The sequence below is a fragment of the Salvelinus sp. IW2-2015 genome, linkage group LG6.1 (assembly GCF_002910315.2).
Source record: "Salvelinus sp. IW2-2015 linkage group LG6.1, ASM291031v2, whole genome shotgun sequence".
Lineage (NCBI taxonomy): Eukaryota > Metazoa > Chordata > Actinopteri > Salmoniformes > Salmonidae > Salvelinus > Salvelinus sp. IW2-2015.
Window position 1 is genome coordinate 12,803,508 of NC_036845.1, and position 23,433 is coordinate 12,826,940.

Consider the following 23,433-nt stretch of genomic DNA (forward strand, 5'->3'; position numbering starts at 1 on the left):
TAATAAGTCACTGATCAGATACTTCTGAGCAAAAAGCCCTGCTAATGATCATGCAGCCTCAATAAATGCTCCTACGAAGAATAACAGAATGATGAGAAATCTTGTGAGAGTCACTGCAGGTGCATAGGAGATGTGCAGGATACAGTGTAAGTAGGTTGATCTCTTCAAATGAGGTTAGTCAAAGAACCTTGGTTGTCTAACCAAAAAATGACCACATGTTTGGTAAACACATTGCAAGCTCCTTCTATACGTAGAGTTGTGCTAAACACTGGTAATCTCCTGAAAACAACATCACAAGGTTTGGTGCACTGTTGAGTATTTACAGACTCATTGTCATGTTTATATGTACATTAGCTTTTATTCACTAATGACTTAAAAGAGCAGGAAAATGGTTTCAAATTCGACATAAGGCTGAACCAAGACATTCCAACACCCACTCACCGGTAGTCTTAAAAATAAACAAACGTGATACTATTTAGTGATCGATGACTGTACTTAAGTGCCAGTCAACTATCTTGATCTTTTCTGTCTAGCTCTTTTGTGAGGCCTCATTGACAGAACATGTTCGACTGGTGACAACAACCAACGTTTGCACACACAGACCTGCGCACACACACCCTCTTCCCTAATGTCACATTGATGTCATCAGTGTTTTGTCTASAGGGTGTTTTTCTCTCAGACCTTCAGCGCTGGTTGGCCCTCATCTGATGCGAGGTGAAAAAGGGAAGTTTTGGGGAAGGGGTATCCATTAGGTTTCTCCAACTGAAAGGCTGAGAATAAAGAGAAAGATGATGGGTTGAGTATTCCCATTGGAGACATACTGGGGGAAGAACCTGTGGAAAGCAGCAAGGGATACTTTAACCTAGGCACCTGCTATTATTTTGTTTTGGCATGGCCCCAGGAGCGTTCCAGGTGAATGGGAGCAGTTGCCAACTCCCAGGGCTGGGTGAGTGGGTGTGGTCCTGTTTGTATGTGATGTCACCTGACAGGTCAAACCACATCGCCACAGGAATGACGTGGTGACGGAGACGAGCCTCTGTCAACAACAAGCCTGACTACACCAGTCTTGTGGCCCTCTTTGTGCATATGAATGTGTGTGTTTGTGCACAGTTAAGTGAGAGTGCCTTCTGCGACAGACTTGTGTTTTGTAATTCGTTGTGCACTACCGGTCAAAAGTTTTAGAACACCTACTCATTCAATTTTTTTTTATTTTTTTTTACTATTTTATACATTGTAGAATAATATTGAAKACATCAAAACTATGAAATAATACATATGGAATCATGTAGTAACCAAAAAAGTGTTTGAGATTCTTCAAATAGCCACCTTTTGACTTGATAACAGCTTTGCACGCTCTTGGCATTCTCTCAAATTTTATTGGTCACATACACATGGTTAGCAGATGTTAATGCGAGTGTAATGAAATGCTTTTGCTTCTAAACTCAGCAAAAAAAGAAACGTCCTCATACTGTCAACTGCGTTTATTTTCTGAAAACTTAACACGTGTAAATATTTGTATGAACATAAGATTCAACAACCGAGACATAAACTGTCAAGAGGGTCTTGTCAGGATGAGCCTGCAGGAAGGGTACCACATGAGGGAGAAAGATGTCTTCCCTGTAACGCACAGTGTTGAGATTGCCTGCAATGACAACAAGCTCAGGCCGATGATGCTGTGACACACCGCCCCAGACCATGACGGACCCTCCACCTCCAAATCGATCCCGCTCCAGAGTACAGGCCTCGGTGTAACGCTCATTCCTTCGACGAAAAACACGAATCCGACTATCACCCCTGGTGAGACAAAACCGTGACTCGTCAGTGAAGAGCACTTTTTGCCAGTTCAGTCTGGTCCAGCGATGGTGAGTTTGTGCCCATAGGCGATGTTGTTGCCGGTGATGTCTGGTGAGGACCTGCCTTACAACAGGCCTACAAGCCCTCAATCCAGCCTCTCAGCCTATTGCGGACAGTCTGAGCACTGATGGAGGGATTGTGCATTCCTGGTGTAACTCGGGCAGTTGTTGTTGCCATCCTGTATCTGTCCTGCAGGTGTGATGTTCGGATATACCGATCCTGTGCAGGTGTTGTTACACGTGGTCTGCCACTGCGAGGACGATCAGCTGTCCGTCCTGTCTCCCTGTAGCGCTGTCTTAGGCGTCTTACAGTAAGGACATTGCAATTTATTGCCCTGGCCACATCTGCAGTCCTCATGCCTCCTTGCAGCATGCCTAAGGCATGTTCACGCAGATGAGCAGGGACCCTGGGCATCTTTCTTTTGATGTTTTTCAGAGTCAGTAGAAAGGCCTCTTTTTTTACTGTCTCAAGTTTTCATAACTGTGACCTTAATTGCCTACCATCTGTAAGCTGTTAGTGTCTTACCGACCGTTCCACAGGTGCATGTTCATTAATTGTTTATGGTTCATTGAACAAGCATGGGAAACAGTGTTTAAACCCTTTACAATGAAGATCTGTGAAGTTATTTGGATTTTTACGAATTATCTTTGAAGGACGGTCCTGAAAAAGGGACGTTTCTTTTTTTGCTGAGTTTAGTTCCGACAGACAGTGCAGTGTAATCTAACAATTCCCCAACAACTACCTAATATACACAAATCTAAAGGGGTAAACGAGAATATGTACATATAAGTATATGGATGAGCGATGGCCGAGCGGCATAGGCAAGGTGCAATAGATGGTATAAAATACAGTATATACATGTGATATGAGTAGGCAGCAGCCTCTCTGAGTTAGTGATTGCTGTTTAGCAGTCTGATGGCCTTGAGATTGAAAAACAGCTTTGATGCACCTGTACTGACCTCGCCTTCTGGATGATAGCCATGTGAACAGGCAGTGGCTCGGGTGGTTGTTGTCCTTGATGATCTTTTTGGCCTTCCTGTGACATCGGGTGCTGTAGGTGTCATGGAGGGCAGGTAGATTGCCCCCGGTGATGCGTTGTGCAGACCGCACCACCCTCTGGAGAGCCTTGTGGTTGAGTGCAGTGCAGTTGATACAGCCCGACAGGATGCTCTCGATTGTGCGTGTGTAAAAGTTTGTCAGGGTTTTTGGTGACGAGCCACATTTCTTCAGCCTTCTGAGGTTGAAGAGGCGCTGTTGCACCTTCTTCACAACACTCTGTGTGGGTGGACCATTTCAGTTTGTCTGTGATGTGTACGCCCAGGAACTTAAAACTTTCCACCTTCTCCGCTGCTGTCCCGTCGATGTGGATAGGGGGTGCTCCCTCTGCTGTTTCCTGAAGTCCACGATAATCTCCTTTTGTTTTGTTGTTAAATGAGAGGTTGTTTTCCTGACACCACACTCTGAGTGCCCTCACCTCAGCCAGCTTCATGAGGTAGTCACATGGAATGCATTTCAATTAACAGGTGTGCCTTCTTAAAAATGAATTTGTGGAATTTCTTTCCTTAATGCGTTTGAGACAATCAGTTGTGTTAAGGTAGGGGTGGTATACAGAAGATAGTAATATTCCATATTATGGCAAGAACAGCTCAAATAAGCAAAGAGAAACGACAGTCCATCAATATTTTAAGACATGAAGGTCAGTCAATGCGGAACATTTCAAGAACTTTGAACGTTTCTTCAAGTGCAGTCGCAAAAACCATTAAGCGCTATGATAAAACTGCCTCTCATGAGGACCGCCACAGGAAAAGAAGACCCATAGTTACCTCTGCTGCAGAGGATAAGTTCATTAGTTACCAGTCTCAGAAATTGCAGCCCAAATAAATGCTTCACAGAGTTCAAGTAACAGACACATCTCAACATCAACTGTTCAGAGGAGACTGTGTGAATCAGGCCTTCATGGTCGAATTGCTGCAAAGAAACCACTACTAAAGGACACCAATAAGAAGGGACTTGCTTGGGCCAAGAAACACGAGCAATGGACATTAGACCAGTGGAAATGTGTCCTTTGGTCTAGTCCAAATTCAAGATTTGGACTAGACCAAAGACCGCTGTGTCTTTGTGAGACACGGTTTAGGTGAACGGAGGATCTCCGCATGTGTATTTTCCACCGTAAAGTTTGGAGGAGGTGGTGTTATGGTGTGGGGGTGCTTTGCTGGTGACATTGTCTGTGATTTATTTAGAATTCAAGGCACACTTAACCAGCATGGCTACCACAGCATTCTGAAGTGATACGCCATCCCATCTGGTTTGGGCTTAGTGGGACTATCATTTGCTTTTCAACAGGACAATGACCCAACACACCTCCAGGCTGTGTAAGGCCTATTTGACCAAGAAGGAGAGTGATGGAGTGCTGCATCAGATGACCTGGCCTCCACAAGATGGTTTGAGATGAGTCAGACCACAGAGTGATGGAAAAGCAGCCAACAAGTGCTCAGAATATGTGGGAACTACTTTAAAGACTGTTGGAAAAGCATTCCAGGTGAAGCTGGTTGAGAGAATACCAAGAGTCTGCAAAGCTGTTATCAAGTCAAAGGGTGACTACTTTGAAGAATCAAAAATATATTTTGATTTGTTTAACACTTTTGTTTTGGTTACTACATGATTCCATATGTGTTATTTCATAGTTTTGATGTCTTYACTATTATTCTACAATGTAGAAAATAGTAAAAAATAAATCAAAACCCTTGATTGAGTAGGTGTTCGAAAACTTTTGACCGGCAGTGTATTTGTGTTGGCGGTAGTTCCGTGGCAGTTGGGTGCTTTGAGGTTGTGTCTTTGTGTGTGTGTTTGTTTGTGTGTGTGTGTGTTTGTTGTTGGGGTAGACTGCAGTATTGACAAGACTGGCAGCGGGGGCGTGATTCACGAGCCGAGTAGCGCAGATCTATTTACCGCCCATCCCAAACCTGTCCAACCTCCTCCAATTTCCCACCCCTTTCTGGGAGTGCTGCTCTTGCACTGCAGCTACCCCCTCACCAAAAACCCACCCTAGGATTGGTGAACAGAAGGAGGGGGGTGGGATCATATTCCCCTGCCAGTGTTGGCAGCATGCACACAGGCACAAGCCCAGTCACAAGCCAAACAGCAGACCCAGGTCCAGCCCCCATCCTTCCTTCCTCGCCTCAAAAGAATCCAAGCCCACCACCATACATTTCTCCACCATATCACTCACACAGATTCACCTTCACACTGAGTACTTCGGTTAATAAGGCACAATGCACACCCGTCTAACCAAACAAGCGGTTAATCAACAGGCGGAGTGGAGCGGGCCAGCCAAGCGGAATGGCTGTGCTGGAACATGAGGCAACAGGCTGTAAATATCCCACAGCTGGTGCTGGGACTACAGCCCAAGGTTGGGGTGAAAGCACAGAGTCCCACTGGGTAGGATGAGAGAGAGATCAGTAGCTAGTTACTGCCTGTGTTTGCGGATACGTCTTCCCCAATGAAAGGCTAACTAATCAGACTCCTGCCCCTCTGTTCAGGTGGCCTCCAAGCCTCAGGTGTGGATTGCAATGATTATACGCAAAACCGTGGTGGCACTCTGGTTTGATTGAATTAAATTAGATTCTGAGTAGCAATTTCATTTGTATGGAGCAGCCAGACTGTCATCGTTCATACAGGGAGAAGGGATTTTACCTTTACCCTAGCTAGGGTGACCATGGTGATACTGAATATAAGTATTGATTTGCCTGGACCACAAACTGAGAGAGAGATCTGTCTTGTTGATAGCCTCCCCAGAGCCCGTAGCCCCATGCAACCAGAGAGGGAGATTCTGGCTGCTCCCAATGAAACCTGAGTCCTCAGCAGAGCTGTAGGTGACTCCCCTGATATTGGTGATGTCTGCCAACAAGGCAGCGTAAGCATATACACAGCGAAGCTTGTAACTGCTCTCAAACAGATCTGGATACATAAAACAAAACCATTAATTAGCTACCAATGAGAGGTAATTTAATTGTAAATGTTAGTTTTCTCCTGATATTGGTGTAAGTAACAGTTTCCTAACTATTGTATAGCTGTGTTTGTTATGAGCAGTCTGTGGTCAGTCCTGGTAGGCTCTGGTGCTGAGTGGGAAAGGTGATGGATTTATCAGCAGTGCTCTGGTCTGACTCCAGCAGCCCACACCACTGACTGTTGTCTCTGCGCCCCAGGGTGCTCTGATCCAACTTACAAAGAGATGGACATGTGTACATATACATATATATATATATATATATATATATATATATACATACACACACACACACACACACACACACACACACACCACACACACACACACACACAACACACACCACACACACACACACACACATATACACAATTGACAGCTTGACACGTATAGCAGACTACACTGACAGGCTGACACACAGTCATACATACTAGAGGTCGAACGATTAATCGGAATGGCCGATTAATTAGGGCCGATTTCAAGTTTTCATAACAATCGGAAATCAGTATTTTTGGACACCGATTTGGCCGTTTTTTTTTTTACACCTGTATTTAACTAGGCAAGTCAGTTAATAAGAACACGTTCTTATTTTCAATGACGGCCTAGGAACGGTGGGTTAACTGCCTTGTTCAAGGGCAGAATGACAGATTTTTACCTTGTCAGCTCTGGGATTCAATCTTGCAACCTTACGGTTAACTAGTCCAACGCTCTAACCACCTGCCTTACATTGCACTCCACGAGGAGCCTGCCTGTTACGCGAATGCAGTAAGAAGCCAAGGTAAGTTGCTAGCTAGCATTAAACTTATCTTATTAAAAACAATCAACCAATCATAATCACTAGTTAACTACACATGGTTGATGATATTACTAGTTTATCTAGCGTGTCCTCCGTTGAATATAATCGATGCGGTGCGCATTCGTGAAACAGGACTGTCGTTGCTACCTAACCATAAACATCAATGCCTTTCTTAAAATCAATACACAAGTATATATTTTTAAACCTGCATATTTAGTTAATATTGCCTGCTAACATGAATTTATTTTAACTAGGCAAATTGTGTCACTTCTCTTGCAACAGAGTCAGGGTATATGCAGCAGTTTGGGCCCCTGGCTCGTTGCGAACTGTGTGAAGACTATTTCTTCCTAACAAAGACAGCCAAGTTCGCCAAACGGGGGATGATTTAACAAAAGCGCATTTGCGAAAAAAGCACAATCGTTGCATGACTGTACCTAACCATAAACATCAATGCCTTTCTTAAAATCAATACACAGAAGTAGATATTTTTAATCCTGCATATTTAGCTAAAAGAAATCCAGGTTAGCAGGCAATATTAACCAGGTGAAATTGTGTCACTTCTCTTGCGTTCATTGCACGCAGAGTCAGTTTGGCCCACCTGGCTCGTTGCGAACTAATTTGCCAGAATTTTACGTAATTATGACATAACATTGAAGGTTGTGCAATGTAACAGGAATATTTAGACTTATGGATGCCACCCGTTAGATAAAATACGGAACGGTTCCGTATTTCACTGAAATAATAAACGTTTTTGTTTTCGAGATGATAGTTTCCGGATTCGACCATATTATGGTTATGTTATAATTAAGGCTATGATTTGATAGAGCAGTCTGACTGAGCGATGGTAGGCACCAGCAGGCTCGTAAGCATTCATTCAAACAGCACTTTAGTGCGTTTTGCCAGCAGCTCTTCGCAATGCTTAAAGCATTGCGCTGTTTATGACTTCAAGCCTATCAACTCCCGAGATTAGGCTGGTGTAACCGATATGAAATGGCTAGCTAGTTAGCGGGGTGCGCGCTAATAGCGTTTCAAACATCACTCGCTCTGAGACTTGGAGTAGTTGTTCCCCTTGCTTTGCATGGGTAACGCTGCTTCGAGGGTGACTGTTGTCGATGTGTTCCTGGTTCGAGCCCAGGTAGGAGCGAGGAGAGGGACGGAAGCTGTACTGTTACACTGGCAATACTAAAGTGCCTATAAGAACATCCAATAGTCAAAGGTATATGAAATACAAATGGTATAGAGAGAAATAGTCCTATAATTCCTTTAACTACAACCTAAAACTTCTTACCTGGGAATATTGAAGACTTATGTTAAAAGGAACCACCAGCTTTCATATGCTCTCATGTTCTGAGCAAGGAACTTAAACGTTAGCTTTCTTACATGGCACATATTGCACTTTTACCTTCTTCTCCAACACTTAGTTTTTGCCTTATATAAACCAAATTGAACATGTTTCATTATTTATTTGTGGCTAAATTGATTTTATTGATGTATTATATTAAGTTAAAATAAGTGTTCATTCAGTATTGTTGTAATTGTCATTATTACAAATAAATATAAAAAATCTGCCGATTTAATCGGTATCGGCTTTTTTGGTCCTCCAATAATCGGTATCGGTGTTGAAAAATCATAATCGGTCGAACTCTAATACATACACGTATATACAGTATGCATTGACAGAAGGACATACACGTGCACAAAACCTCTCCAACACACATCTCTCTGCACATATGCTCTGCTGCTGTGGCATGCAATTGTCGTTTGTGCTATATGTCATGACTAAGTTGTGACACCTGTGCCTCTGCACTGTAGGCTATGACACATGATGCAGGATGGATAAGGTGGTGGCAACTCTGTGACACTGTGGCTCCTACTGTGTTGCACCACCTTGTAGCCAATGACTCTGCTTCCTCATAGGCTGAACAGGAGGTGGTCCTCTGAAATGGTTGAAAGAACAGCAACAGATGTTCTGAACTTACACACAAATGATGCACCGTTGTGTATCTGTTCTTTTTATGGATTATTCTGTCGTGAGTGCCTTAAGGTTCTGACCTTACATGCAAAGATCAAAGATCTTCCCCATGTAGTGTAGCTGTTGATAGTATACTGCACACTAAAATATCTTCAACAATACAGATACAAATTGCATATATTTTAGGGGTTCCTCAGGGCTCAATGCAAGGACCACTGCAGAATAGCTTTTATCAGTGTTAATCTGTTCCTTGTCTAAAGTGTCTCACACTCCTTAATTCAGCCAGTCAGTAGACACTCTCCAGGCCCTCTGCCTTCAATGTGAGAGGAGAGATTCTACCTGACATCAGACATGGGAGGCTGACTCCCGCAGCATGAAGGGTAAAATGTCAAGGTTTGAACACCCGGGCAGATAAAGCAGTCTTTTCATGTGTGACCGGCCCGCATCCCAAAACAAATCCCACTGACCGCTGCCTTTGAACTGTAGACCAATGTTCTTATGGAAGGAGTAGTGCTCTGCTCACTCACTAGTCTTCTACTATTTGAGTGTATAACATAAAACTCAAAAGTGTTTTCTGTTTTAGTTTGAGTATTTTCAKTATAAACCTGTTACTTCTACAGTCTTTGGCAAATATAACAACCCACTCCAGAGTTTCTATGGTTTGCTATTATATTGGGCATTTACATCTAAAAGGACCTATGAGCACACACATATGAAGTTCATAGGAGCATGTCAAATTAAATGTTTTAGAAATGAAGGCATATAAACATTTTGCAACCATTTTCCATCCAAAAAATGTGGAATAAGGAAAGGCTTTCATTTCTGCTCAAACATATGGAAAAAAGGGTCTTGGACAACATTGACCAGAAAAATTATTGAAAGGTATTAGATTTACATCAAAACACAATAATGTTGAAGTAAATACCCCTGCCAACTAATATCAACACTTCAGAAAGTATTCACACCCATTGACTTTTTACACATTTTGTTACAGCCTGAATTTTAAATTTATTAAATTGAGATTGTGTGTCAATGGCGTTCACACAATACCCCATAATGGCAAAGTGGAATTATGTCTTTAGAAATGTTTAACCCCTTTGTTATGGCAAGCCTAAATAAGTTCAGAAGTAAACATTTGCTTAAGTTGTGTTTTAATAGTGTTTTAATAGTTATTAAATAGTGTTTTAAGATTATTAAAAATAATGTTTTTTAACATGATTACCCCACACATACAATTATCTGTAAGGTCCCTCAGTCGAGCAGTGAATTTCAGACACAGATTCAACCACAAAGACCAGGGAGGTTCTCCAATGCCCCGTAAAGAAGGGCACGTAATGGTAGATGGAAAAAAGTAAAGCCGACCATTGAATATCCCTTTGAGCATGGCGAAGTTATTAATTACACTTTGGATAGTGTATCAATACACCCAATCAATACAAAGATACAGGAATCCTTCCTAACTCGGTTGCCGGAGAGGAAGGAAACCACTCAGGGATTTCACCATGAGGCAAATGGTGACTTTAAAACAGTTAGCGTTTTAATGGCTGTGGTAGGAGAAAACTGAGGATGGATCAACTACGTTGTAGTTACTCCACAATACTAACCTAAATTACAGAGTGAAAAAAAGGAAGACAGTGCCATATTGCAAAGAAATGAACTTTATGTCCTGCCTACAAAGCGTTATGTTTGGGGCAAATCCAACACAAAAATCACTGAGTACCACTCTTCATACTTTCAAGCATAGTGGTGGCTGCATCATGTTATGGGTATACTTGTCATGGGCAAGGCTATGGAGTCTTTTATGATAAAAATAAACGTATAGAGCTAAGCACAGGCAAAATCCTAGAGGAAAACCTGGTTCAGTCTTATGGCTTGGGGGTAGAAGCGGTTAAGGAGCCTTTTGGTCCTAGACTTGGCGCTCCGGTACGGCTTGCGGTGCAGTAGCAGAGAGAACAGTTTATGGACTTGGGTGACTGGAGTCTTTGACAATTTCTTTGGGCCTTCCTCTGACACCTCCTATTATATAGGTCCTGGATGTCAGGAAGCTTGGCCCCAGTGATGTACTGGGCCATACGCACTACCCTCTGTAGCGCCTTAAGGTAAGATGCCGAGCAGTTGCCATACCAGGCGGTGATGCAACCGGTCAGGGTGTTCTCGATGGTGCAGCTGTAGAACTTTTTGAGGATCTGGGGACCAATGCCAAATCTTTTCAGTCTCCTGAAGGAAAAGGTGTTGTCGTGCCCTCTTCACAACTGTCTTGGTGTGTTTGGACTATAATAGTTTGTTGGTGATGTGGACAACAAGAAACTTGAAACATCTCGACCCGCTCCACTTCAGCCCTGTCGATGTGAATGGGGGCCTGTAGTCCTATAGTCCACGATCAGCTCCTTTGTTTTGCTCACATTGAGGGAGCGGTTGTTGTCCTGGCACCACACTGCCAAAAGAATAAAGACATTTCAAATATCATATTATGTCTATATACAGTGTTGTAATGATGTACAAATAGTTAAAGTACAAATGGGAAAATAAATAAACATAAATATAGGTTGTATTTACAATGGTGTTTGTTCTTCACTGGTTTCCCTTTTCATGTGGCAACAAGTCACAAATCTTACTACTGTGATTGCACACTGTGGTATTTCACTTAATAGATATGGGAGTTTATCAAAATTGTATGTGTTTTCAGATTCTTTGTGGGTCTCTGTAATCTGAGGGAAATATGTGTCTCTAATATGGTCATACATTTGGCAGGAGATTAGGAAGTGCAGCTCAGTTTCCACCTAATTTTGTGGGCAGTGTGCACATAGCCTGTCTTCTCTTGAGAGCCAGGTCTGCCTTCAGCGGCCTTTCTCAATAGCAAGGCTATGTTCACTGAGTCTGTACATAGTCAAAGATTTCCTTAATTTTGTGTCAGTCACTGTGGTCAGGTATTCTGTCACTGTGTACTCTCTGTTTAGGGCCAAATAGCATTCTAGTTTGCTCTGTTTAAAAAACTAATAATAACAATCCAATGTGTCAAGTAATTATCTTTTTGTTTTCTTATGATTTGGTTGGGCCTAATTGTGTTGCTGGACCAGCAGTGCTTAGGGGACTCTTCTCCAGGTTCATCTCTCTGTAGGTGATGGCTTTGTTATGGAATGTCTGGGAATCGCTTCCTTTTAGGTGGTTGTAGAATTTAACGTCTCTTTTCTGGTTTTCGATAATTAGAGGGGTATCGACCTAATTCTGCTCTGCATGATATTTGTTGTTTTATGGTTGTACACAGAGAATATTTTTGCAGAATTCTGCATGCAGTCTCAATTTGATGTTTGTCCCATTTTGTGAATTCTTGTTTGGTGAGTGGATCCCAGACCTCACAAACATAAAGGGCAATGAGTTCTAGAACTGATTCAAATGTTTTTTTGACAGATCCTAATTGGTATGTCAAATTTTATGTTCCTTTTGATGGCATAGAAGGCTCTTCTTGCCTCTCTCTCTCCTCTCTCTCTCTCTCTCATTAATGTCACCTCTCTCGGTTCTTACTGACACCAACCCTCTTTCCATTTACTGTAACAAGCATCCTCACCCACTGGGCACTGACCAACATCGCACGTCCATGGATGTTGAAATTTGGTCAGTCCGCCCTGGCCGGACCAAATTTGTTCCAATCATAGAAGTCTATGTTTCACAAGTTTGGACAGTAGAGTAAAGTAGTACAGTACACTAGTAAAGTACAGTATAATTGAATGTACTATACTGAACATATCTACTTTACTGTGCTCTGCTGTACTGTACTCGACTCTACTGTGATGTCCAAACTTGTGAAACATAGACGCCTATGATTGTTTTAGATTTGGTCTAGTCCGGACAGACCAAATGTGGTCTTGTTTGGGGGCGGAGCTCATTACAATAATACCCAGTGTGTAGAATAATACCCAAAAGAAGGATGTTGCATATTTCTACCTTTTTTCTGTACCTATTCAGGATACATCACCATGAAGAGAATTATATTCATAGCCATAATTATGCATTTCTATATAGTACAGATCAGGGACTCATGATGTAATTCCGTTACCGTAACTCTGTTACCAGATGTAAATCCACTACACCTACTGTAGTTCAATAACCAAAATATAATTTTTCAAACTAATGGTGTCGAATGTTCTTTCTGCAGACATATTTTAATCTTAATTGGAGCAGATATTTAAGTTTTTCTAAAATGTGGTTGCGTAAAAAACTGAGGGAGATTTTACAGTAATTATGTTACCAAACTTTGCATCTGCACAGTTCTTCCAGTAAATGTGTTTTTGTGAAATGTTCTGTGTAAATTGTTCAAAGTAGTCCTTGTGCATTGCTTTGTTGAACTTTGAAATCAATTGTTTTTGTTGAAAATGTATGCCAAAGTGAGAAAGCGTCAAAGCGTAATTCCATTGCCGCGGAAATGACCTAATACAACCCCCTCCATATTTTCCATGTAAAACGAGAGCTGAAGCTGCCTCTAGTTCTTTTGTTTGGGCTTTATTTTTAAGAGAACAACTATGACATGCATAACACCCTTTTCTCAGACTTCTCCCATTGTCCTGCCTCCAAGCCAAATACGTAGTGCATAATTCATGGAGAACGCATTGCCATAGTGAATGCAATTGCATCAACTATAAGCAAATGTGTGGTATGTGCACACATCGACACACAGAACCCGTTCTATCACGTCATTGTTTTGTTTTTTATGGTAATGGAAGCAGAGCAGGCATTAATCAGGGGGTGGTTTTACTATTCTCTCAGGTAAACAATGGGTGATGTAGTGTTGAAACTGCACTCAAGGCTTTCCAGATGCACTCTCTCTAATGCAATGACTCGGCTCCCACTGTCATGCGGGTGTGTTGGAACAGTACACAGTCTGGATGTATATATAGAGAGCTATTTTTAAGGCTGAACCACAAATAGTAGTAGTAGTGGGGCTTAATTAAAATGGTCCATGCCTCTGTTGCCATTCCCGGGTTGCGGTCTGCTCGTTCATTCATTCATGAATTTATATGCTCACATGTACTCTGTTCTCTCTCATTTGCCCTCTCTCTTTTTGTTATTACAAATTGCTATACATTGCAAAAAAATTATAATAATAAATCCCTGTTTAGTTAAAGGGGCAATCTGCAGTTGCTACACCCACTTTTGAACTAATTAAATTAATGATATTTACTGAATGATATAGATATATTGATTAATACAATAATATAACTTTAGAAATGCCTCATGAGCTTAGTTCAACTGTTACACCCCATCAGAACCCCAAATATAAGCTTGTTTTTACTCCAATGTTTGTTAACATTATAAATGTAAACTAACACTGTATAGCCTCAACATGGTTAAAACGATAATTTTGATTATTATAGATGGTCGGTCCATAGCTCTTTCTATGAATTTGAGAGTGGTTACATTTATCCAATCCCATCCCTCAGCTTTTTACTAAAACAGAGATGGGGTGGCGGCTTTGTTATTTTTTCAACTACGGATTGGACCTTGACTTTTCTGTCTTCAATTAAATATTTTTAAATACACTCCTTTTCCTTATATTAAAGGGACACAGAGTGTTATCTAACATGGAACTGTGCCAAATTACCACAGTTAAGATAACAAAACCTAGTGGTAATGCTAACATTACTGGTTCAGTGACTGAATCCAAGAGCCTACTTCAAAACGCAACAGAACTCTGAGCACTAGCGTCCCGCCCACTCGTGGCGAGCAGCCTCACTGGGACATAGGGCCGGGCTCTGCCTTCGATTGGGAATCGCATGCAGCGTGTCAGGTCGAGCAGGCAGCGAGTTGCTGCAGGCAACCAACATATCAGTTATGTGTCAGTGATGCCTCTAATAAAGCTGACACAGCACAGTCTCCCCGTGGCCCCCCTGAGGGGCTCCCGCTCCGCAGCGCACCAGGCTCACTTGCCCCCATGGAAACACTAACCCCAAGAGAAGGGTTCCCCCATCCTTCAGTTCCCCCCACTGCTGCGGCTGCTCTTTCGAAGCGTTCTTCTAATTTGTCCGAAAGGAATCCTGACTTAAATGCATCGCTTTGGTTTCTCTGTCGAGTACTGTTGAGGTTAAAAGGCTAAGACAATTGTTGATTCTGAAGGACATTGGCAGGAATGGTACATGAATGATACCTCTCCTGAATCTCATACTGATCCGATGCTCTCTATTTTCCAGGAGTAACACACCTGCAGTAAAGAGGGGAAGAGGATCCTAATTCAGAGGACCAGTGGATGACCTGCCTACTGTACAGACCATGATCTGAAGGCCCCGCCACGTGGCCCCATTCTTTCTTCTTCATTATTTCCTGCAGGGGAAAGAGCTCCTAGACTAGCCGCCTCAGACAGGTGGAGCGGAGGGAGATAGAGAGAGTGTGTACGAGAAAGAGTGCGACAGCCAAACGCCTAGTYGGCAACAGTGCCCACCAACCACCTCCACAGGACAGCCGTGCCCTCCGACCCCGCCACGCCCCCTGCCCCTCCCACCGCCAGACCGGAACCATGGGAAGGAAAAAGATCCAAATACAGAGGATCACAGATGAACGGAACAGACAGGTGTGTGTGTGTGTGGATAATGTTTCTTTGTATGTAGAAACTCTATCATGCCTATGACTACACCAGTATTTTTCCAAGACGATGAAAGGCTAAATGATCCTTCTAAAATGAGTCAACTGGTTAATGGGCTTTGGTTCATTGAGCTTATTGAGTAATGGATGTGATGCGTCTGCCATCCCCAAAATGTCCCTGGCTGAGTAGAACCTGAGTATTTTAGACACTAGGTGGCCCGAGGTCCTGAAATCATCTTAAGCTTTTYGTATTTCTTTATAGGTGCCCATTTTCATAGAGCAGCACACACAGAGACTCAAAATGCTTCAGGCRTTCAAGCATTATGTTGATTCATCAAAAGTTGATAGAAATATTGGTGAACCATCATCCTACTAGATGTTGATCACAAGAWACTGTCATTAGCACTAATGGATTGGCCCCGACCCCAAGGCTATAGACTCTGACGGAAATTCAACAGCATGTGAAATACATGTTGTGAAAAGAGAGCGTGAGAACCACAAATAGTTTACATAGTAATGGATTATTGACTGAACGCCGAATGCTACAGAGACCATGAACACTCCTGAAACATTGCAGGTGCAGAAAGTAGAGCAGCTGGGGAGGCTGTGGTTGTCACTGTGGCTTCCTCCTCTCCTCGCCACACAACCACACTCGTCAGGACACGGTCATGAAACAACTCATCCYTCTCATGGCGGATGTCTTGTTCTGTCGTTCGTTGCCATTGGTTACTTGCAATTCTGTTCTTAATGTCAGTTATGTTCAGCTTGTTTATCTTGGCATTCATGTCGAAGGAAGGATCAAGACTAATTATTGTTGAAGACTCGGTGTACCTCACGCCTCCGACAAATCAGAGCATTTCTCTTCATGATAAACCATCTTATAATTGGTTATGAGAATCATTGTAATAGTATTGTTTATCAGCTCTGTGAGCCTGGCTTGCCATTGTCCTCGCTGAACTTTCTTCCCCTTGTTTCTATGTTCTGCTCTGTGTGTGTGTTGTGGTGTTGTGTGTGGTGTGTGTGGTGTGTGTGTGTGTGTGGTGTGTGTGTGTGGTGTGTGTGTGTGTGTGTGTGTGTGTGTGTGTGTGTGTGTGTGTGTGTGTGTGTGTGTGTGTGTGTGTGGTGAGATGATTGTGGGAGTGTGGTGTGTGTGGAGATGATTGTGGGAGTGTGTGTGTGTGGAGATGATTGTGGGAGTGTGTGTGTGTGTGTGGAGATGATTGTGGGAGTGTGTGTGTGTGTGGAGATGATTGTGGGAGTGTGTGTGTGTGTGGAGATGATTGTGGGGAGTGTGTGGTGTGTGGAGATGATTGTGGAGTGGTGTGTGTGTGTGTGAGATGAATTTTGGGAGTGTGTGGTGATGGGTTTTGAGGGAGGGAGGTGGTAGGCGGTTGCCCATGGATACGACCCCGATATAATTTGATTTGTGGCAGCGGGAAGCAATGAGTGAGCAAGAACGACGCAGAGAGGAAAAGGGAGAGAAAAGAAAATGAGAGCGAGGAAACGAGAGAGACGGAGACAGTGAGAGAGGGAGACTGAGACCGTGGGGAGGACAAGGGAGAGAGCACAAGCTGGCTCCTGCCCCACAGAGAGGCATCAGTGTAACATGGGGGTGCTCAAGCAATTATAGAGAGAGAGGGGAGATGGAGAGAGCGAGAAAGAGAGAGCGAGCAATTGAAGGTCTCACATGGCAGTGTGGTTCCTTTCCGTGCATCTGCTTYTTCGCGCTCCTCTCTGATCCTGTCTACAGCAAAACAAACAAACTCAAATTCCCCTATTTGCATAAATGCCTCAAAACCAAGGGAGTGGTATTAAACAGAACCACAACACACTGCAGGGCCTCATCCCTGTTGTCACCTTTAATTAGCTGTCTGTAATGTGTTGTTTGTTCACACATTGGCTGTTCTCTAAGAGACTATTATTTACTGTTATTGATATAGTCCCTCCCAGTCCCTCTGTATTACGTTTAACCAATTATTATATAGTACTACAAATTCCTTCACTTTTACAGTATCGCTAATGTTATTGTTCTTCCTCTTTCCTTCTATGCCAAATATCCCTCTCCCCTTCCCAATATCACCTGCCAATCCCCCCTTCTCCTTCCCAATACCCTGCCCCACAACATCSCTTCCCTACCACCCTCTAATACACCCACACCATCCCTCCCCTCACAGGTGACGTTCACCAAGAGGAAGTTTGGCCTGATGAAGAAGGCGTATGAGCTGAGCGTGCTGTGCGACTGTGAGATCGCCCTCATCATCTTCAACCACTCCAACAAGCTGTTCCAGTACGCCAGCACCGACATGGACAAGGTCCTGCTCAAATACACCGAGTACAACGAGCCCCACGAGAGCMGGACCAACGTCGACATCATGGAGGTAATGGAGGAGGGAGAGAGGAGGAGGAGGAGAGGTGTTACTGTGTAGTTCCCTGCAGGAGAGAGTGAACAGGGTGGTTGTGTGTTCTGAGGTTGAGGGGGAGATGGGGGAGGGGAGAGGTGTTACAATATGGTATTTTAGTACAGTGCCATGGAGGAGAGGCGGTAATGAAATGGCTCGCTGTGTTTCATTTTGTTTTTACATCCGTGGTTGTAATATGGTCATAATATGTTTGTTTAGAAGGTATTTTACATTTGATAACACTTTATTTTAGGGTTTGCCTATAACCTGTTGATTGTTTTATTTTGTATTATATTTTTTTAAACATTTTGTTGATAAATTAAGTAGCGAATATTTCTGTTCATGATTTATATTTGATAACAGGCCCACGTGACCTGGTGTTATGTTTTCTTGATATCAAGAGCTGTTTTATTTTTGACTACTACCACTCTGGTCTGGATGAGCACTTTCAATCCAAAGCCATCAGGTCTTTATTTATGTAGCAAGAGAAAGGGATGTTTTTTTCTTTCTCTTTTCTTTTTTAGAGTATTCAAGATCACTTTTATTTTTTGGTGTGTGCTTTTCTCTGAATCCTTGGTTGAATCCAGAGTTGTTTGGATGTTGTGTTTTGTCATAGCCAGAGTAGACAAATATAAACACAAGCTACAAGCCTTAATTCCTCTTAAAGCAAATGTCTAGTGAGAGGGCAGGTACAGTAACTTCCATGACATTACCTCAGAGAGACCGAGAAGGAAACAGATCTCGAGAGAGAGACTGAGGGCAGTTAGCCTAGCATGGCCGCCCCTAGCTAACATAGGCTGGCTCTAGAAGGCCCTAAATGTACACCAGTGTGCTGTGGCCAGATTACAGGCTCGTGTGGGGCCTGTTCCAGTATCCATCCATCCAGGCCTGGCTGGCTGCCTGGTGCCTGGGATCATGGTGGGAGGGCAGAGGTAGGGACAGCTGGACCTGCTGTCACCACCCCCTAGCCTTGGCCGGGGCTACAAGGCCACTCCAACAAAAAGCCTCCGGTCCCCCTGGAACCACGCTATCACAAAATGGAGGGTTGCATGAAGGAGGAGGAGCATAGAGAGAGTTTCTAGATGGGGAATGTGAATGAGGTTACATTGAGCGAATGAGCGCTCAAGTGGTATCTTTTTTTCACCAACATGGATGTGCGGTATCATTTATCTGCCTTGACCCTTTTATACACAGGTTTTCTCATGGATTCATAACAAATGGGCAGATACATTTTAACTGGCTATTTAAATATTAACTTACCACTTATAATTCATATACAGTGAAGCCTTTTCGTTCTATAAAGACCATGTCACTGGATCATGAAATTCTTGGTACAGCCGTTGCAGCTGTCCATTACCACGTGGAATAACTGAGATGGCATTCAGAGTGTCTCTCTCGCTGTTTCTCTCTCCTCTGTCTTTCTGTCTGTGGATGGCAGAGGTGAGGGCTACATGGAGCTCCAGTTGCAGATGGCTCTTAAGTGTGTGTGCTGTGGCAGGGATTTGGGCCGCTCCGGGCCACATTAGCTTAAGCTCCAATGACTGTGTGTGTGTCTGCCTGTATTTGTGTGTAAGCCTTCATGTTTGTGTGCATGCGCCCGCTCTGCAGTGGCCCGTGAGAATGCCTCATACAATATTCAGGCCAGATGCCTCGGCGCGGGAGTGTGTCACTGCCTGAATCCATATGAGGGTTCCCCCATGCATCTCCATCTCCTTCAGCAAGCCTCAGGCCCAGAGGAGAACCACTGTTCTACTGCCATTCCTCAGACCGAGAGGCTCCTTCTAGCTTGTTTAGTTTGATCTGTATTGTTTAGCGAGGGAGAGGGGCAGAGTTTAGATGAATCGCTTGGCACTGGTGAGCGGGGAAAGACAGGGAGAGAGAGGAGAGGGGTTGAGCGGATAGGCACAAAATGTGTCCATTTGCCGCTCTGCCTCCCCGCGTCTCTCCAAGCAAGTGCTTTGGTGTATGAATTATGGAGTTGGATGCAGTCACGCACACACACTTAGTCATATGTTATGCTTATTATGTACCCTACTCGCACGCACGCGCACACACACACACACACACACACACACACACACACACAGTACATTAATATACACACACATAAATATACAAACACACAAATATACAGACCCAATGCTCAAAAGCACTGATACTAAAACTGAAATGTGCATACATACAGTACCAGTCAAAAGTTTGGACATCAACTCATTCAAGGGTTTTTCTTTATTTCTACAATTTTCTACGTTGTAGAATAATAGTGAAGACATCAACACAAAAATGACACATATGGAATCATGTAGTAACCAAAAGTGTTCAACAAATTAAAATATATGTTATATTTTAGATTCTTTAAAGTAGCCACCCTTTGCCTTGATGACAGCTTTGCACACTCTTGGCATTCTCTCAACCAGCTTCATGAGGTAGTCACCTGGAATGCATTTCAATTAACAGGTGTGCCTTGTTAAAAGTTAATTTGTGGAATTTCTTAATGCATTTGAGCCAATCAGTTGTGTTGCGACAAGGTAGGGGTGGTATACAGAAGATAGCCCTAATTGGTAAAAGACCAAGCCCAAATAAGCAAAGAGAAACGACAGTCCATTACTTTAAGACATGAAGGTCAGTCAATGTGGAACATTTAAAGAAATTCAAAGTTTCTTAAAGTGCAGTCGCAAAAGCCATCAAGCGCTATGATGAAACTGGCTCCCATGAGGACCGCCACAGGAAAGGAAGACCCAGAGTTACCTCTGCTGCAGAAGATACGTTCATTAGAGTTATCAGCCTCAGAAATTGGCAGCCCAAATAAATGCTTCAGAGTTCAAGTAACTGTTCAGAGGAGACTGTGTGAATCAGGCCTTCATGGTCAAATTGCTGCAAAGAAACCACTACTAAAGGACAGCAATAAGAAGAAGAGACTTGCTTGGGCCAAGAAACACGAGCAATGGACATTAGACCAGTGGAAATCTGTCCTTTGGTCTGATGAGTCCAAATTTGAGATTTCTGGTTCTAACCGCCGTGTCTTCGTGAGATGCAGAGTCGGTAAACGGATGATCTCTGCATGTGTGGTTCCCACCGTGAAGCATGGAAGTGTGATGGTGCTTTGCTGGTGACACTGTCTGTGATTTATTTAGAATTCATGGCACACTTAACCAGCATGGCTACTACAGCATTCTGCAGCGATACCCCATTCCATCTGGTTTGCGCTTAGTGGGACTATCATTTGTTTTTCAACAGGACAATGACCCAACACACCTCCAGGCTGTGTAAGGGCTATTTGACCAAGAAGGAGAGTGATTGAGTGCTGCATCAGATGACCTGGCCTCCAACCACCCGACCTAAACCCAATTGAGATGGTTTGGGATGAGTTGGACCGCAGAGTGAAGGAAAAACAGCCGACAATGTGGGAACTCCTTCAAGATTGTTGGAAAAGCATTCCAGGTGAAGCTGGTTGAGAATGCCAAGAGTGTGCAAAGCTGTCCTCAAGGCAAAGGCTGGCTACTTTGAAGAATCTAAAATATATTTTAATTTGTTTAACATTTTGGTTACTACCTTACTCCACAATGTAGAAAATAGTAAAAAAAWTAAGAAAAACAGTGGAATGAGTTGTCCAAACATTTGACTGGTACACACAATTTTCTTCACACAGTTGGGCATTCCTTCACTCTAGTACACAGCTGGGAGGTGATGCATATGTACACACACAGCTTCTCTGTGCTGCACGTGTAGTGTGTGTGTGTGGGCAGCCTGCCTCTCCTGCCAGAACGTGTTAATCCGCTTCACTGCAGATCCCAATCAGGGGCGAGGGAAGGAAAAGTGATGGAGAATGAGCTCTGAATGAGGAGGGAGATGAATAGCCAGGGAGAGGAGAGAGGAAGAAGAGGGGATGCCCTTTTTCTTAAGCAGCTCAAAGAGGAAGATCTTACCATAGCATGGCTTAAAGACTTTGTCACTGCCCTGATTCAAGGTCACGGTGAGAGGAGCTCCTCATGACACGCACCACAAAACAGCACTTGACAAGATTCCCCATGAGTAATTTATTCTAATTAGAACATAATTGCCCATCACTTTCCAATATGGAGATATTCGGAACTGTCCTATCATGACGCTGATGGTTCCTCATGAGGCGGGCCTCCCTCTGTTGCCCTGACGATTCTCCCTCCATCAGAATAATCCTGTTTTGCCATGTCAGCCAAATTCCTGGGACGTGCCCTAAGACCTGTCATATTCCAATATCCTAATCGGGACAGGACAGGGTCAATGGGGGCTCCTTATCAAGTCACCTCCAAAGGTCATGGAGCTAACTTGATCGCCATGGAGACGGTAATATGTTTTATTATGATGCATCAGGGTGTGATGGTAAATGGTATCTAATCAGATTCAGTTTTTTGTTTTTGTTAAACAGGCACTTAGTCTGCATCATGTTTGTTGTTGTTACTGCCAGGAACATTAATGGGGCATGATTGATTATTTAAGAGCAAATGAAAGCCGCATTTATTTATTCATCACGGCAAGCTAAATAAATAGTGTGATTTGATGCCTAAGTTAAAATGAATCTCAATTTTTTAAAAGAGCTTATGCAGCATTATTCCCATTTTAGACAGACTGTTAAATGGGGCAGCAGGTAGCCTAGTGGTTAGAGCGTTGGACTAGTAACCGTAAGGTTACCAGATCGAATCCCCGAGCTGACAAGGTAAAAATCTGTCGTTCTGCCCCTGAACAAGGCAGTTAACCCACTGTTCCTAGGCCGTCATTGAAAATAAGAATTTGTTATTAACTGACTTGCCTAGTTAAATAACGGTAAAAGAAAAATACAACAGGATACGATTGCTCTGTCTGTGATACAGATCATATGGGCCTCCTCACTGTCATCCGGCAGATTCCAGACCATCCATATCCAATGAGGGCATGGTCCGCTACCTCTGTGAGGAAGCAAGCCATTGGCCCCTCCTGAGATGGTGTGATAGAGGGGGTCCATTAACCACATGTATAAGTAATAACACCCACCGCTGGCCATTGTAGTAATAGTGGAGACATTCTTCAGGGATGTACTACTAGTCGAATGAATGAGGATAGAGCCGGACAGAGCCTCTATGGCCACTCAGTGATGTGTTATTTGGCAGCCCTGTAGTGTAGTAAGCAGAGGCTTACAAGATGCCCTGGGGGGGCACAATGTACCTGAATGCGAGCAACTGCAAATGGGACGTGACATTACATTATGCCTTTGTGTTCCTGGGCCCCGGCCCGTACTACTCACCACATACTTCCATTCTAAAGAGAGAAGGTAGAATTGGAGAAAAGGAGAGATGGCATTTTGGGAGCAAAAAGTAGGATGATAAGCTGTGGGAATAGGTCAAAAGAGGGAGAGCAGGTCAAAAGACAGAAGTGAGAGATGGATAGACAGGAGATGGAGGAAAAGTGAAGGCCGGATAAGAGGATAAAGGAGAGCAGCACAGGAGAACATGTAGGAGGATGACGTGAGAGGACTGTATGGATCGATTATGAGATCCTGAGAGAAAAAGATGGAGAAAGAGAAATGAATATAAATGGATAGAGTGAAAGAGAAGAGGGTGAAAGGTGAAGGAAAGCGAGAGATACAGCTGGAGAGAGAAAGACGAGGACTGAGCGACCGCGAGAGAATGAAAGAGAGAGCAAGGGAGAGCAGAAGATAGGACGAGAGTGCCAGAGGGGGAGGGGCAGGGATGCTCACAGCCCAGCCAGTCAGACTGTGTGCTGCTCTGCAGGGGAATCTTACCCTGGCAACACAATAGAGGGCAGCACTTGAAAGAGTGTGCCAGCGGGGGAGAGGTGCGGAGGGACCGGTGAACAGATGGAG

The 23,433-nt window shown here is 43.5% G+C and overlaps 1 pseudogene; it reads left to right on the plus strand.

The window, feature by feature from the left end:
* The window catches only part of LOC111965109 (myocyte-specific enhancer factor 2D homolog), a 63,122-nt pseudogene that overhangs the window by 1,154 nt on the left and 38,535 nt on the right, over positions 1-23,433 (plus strand).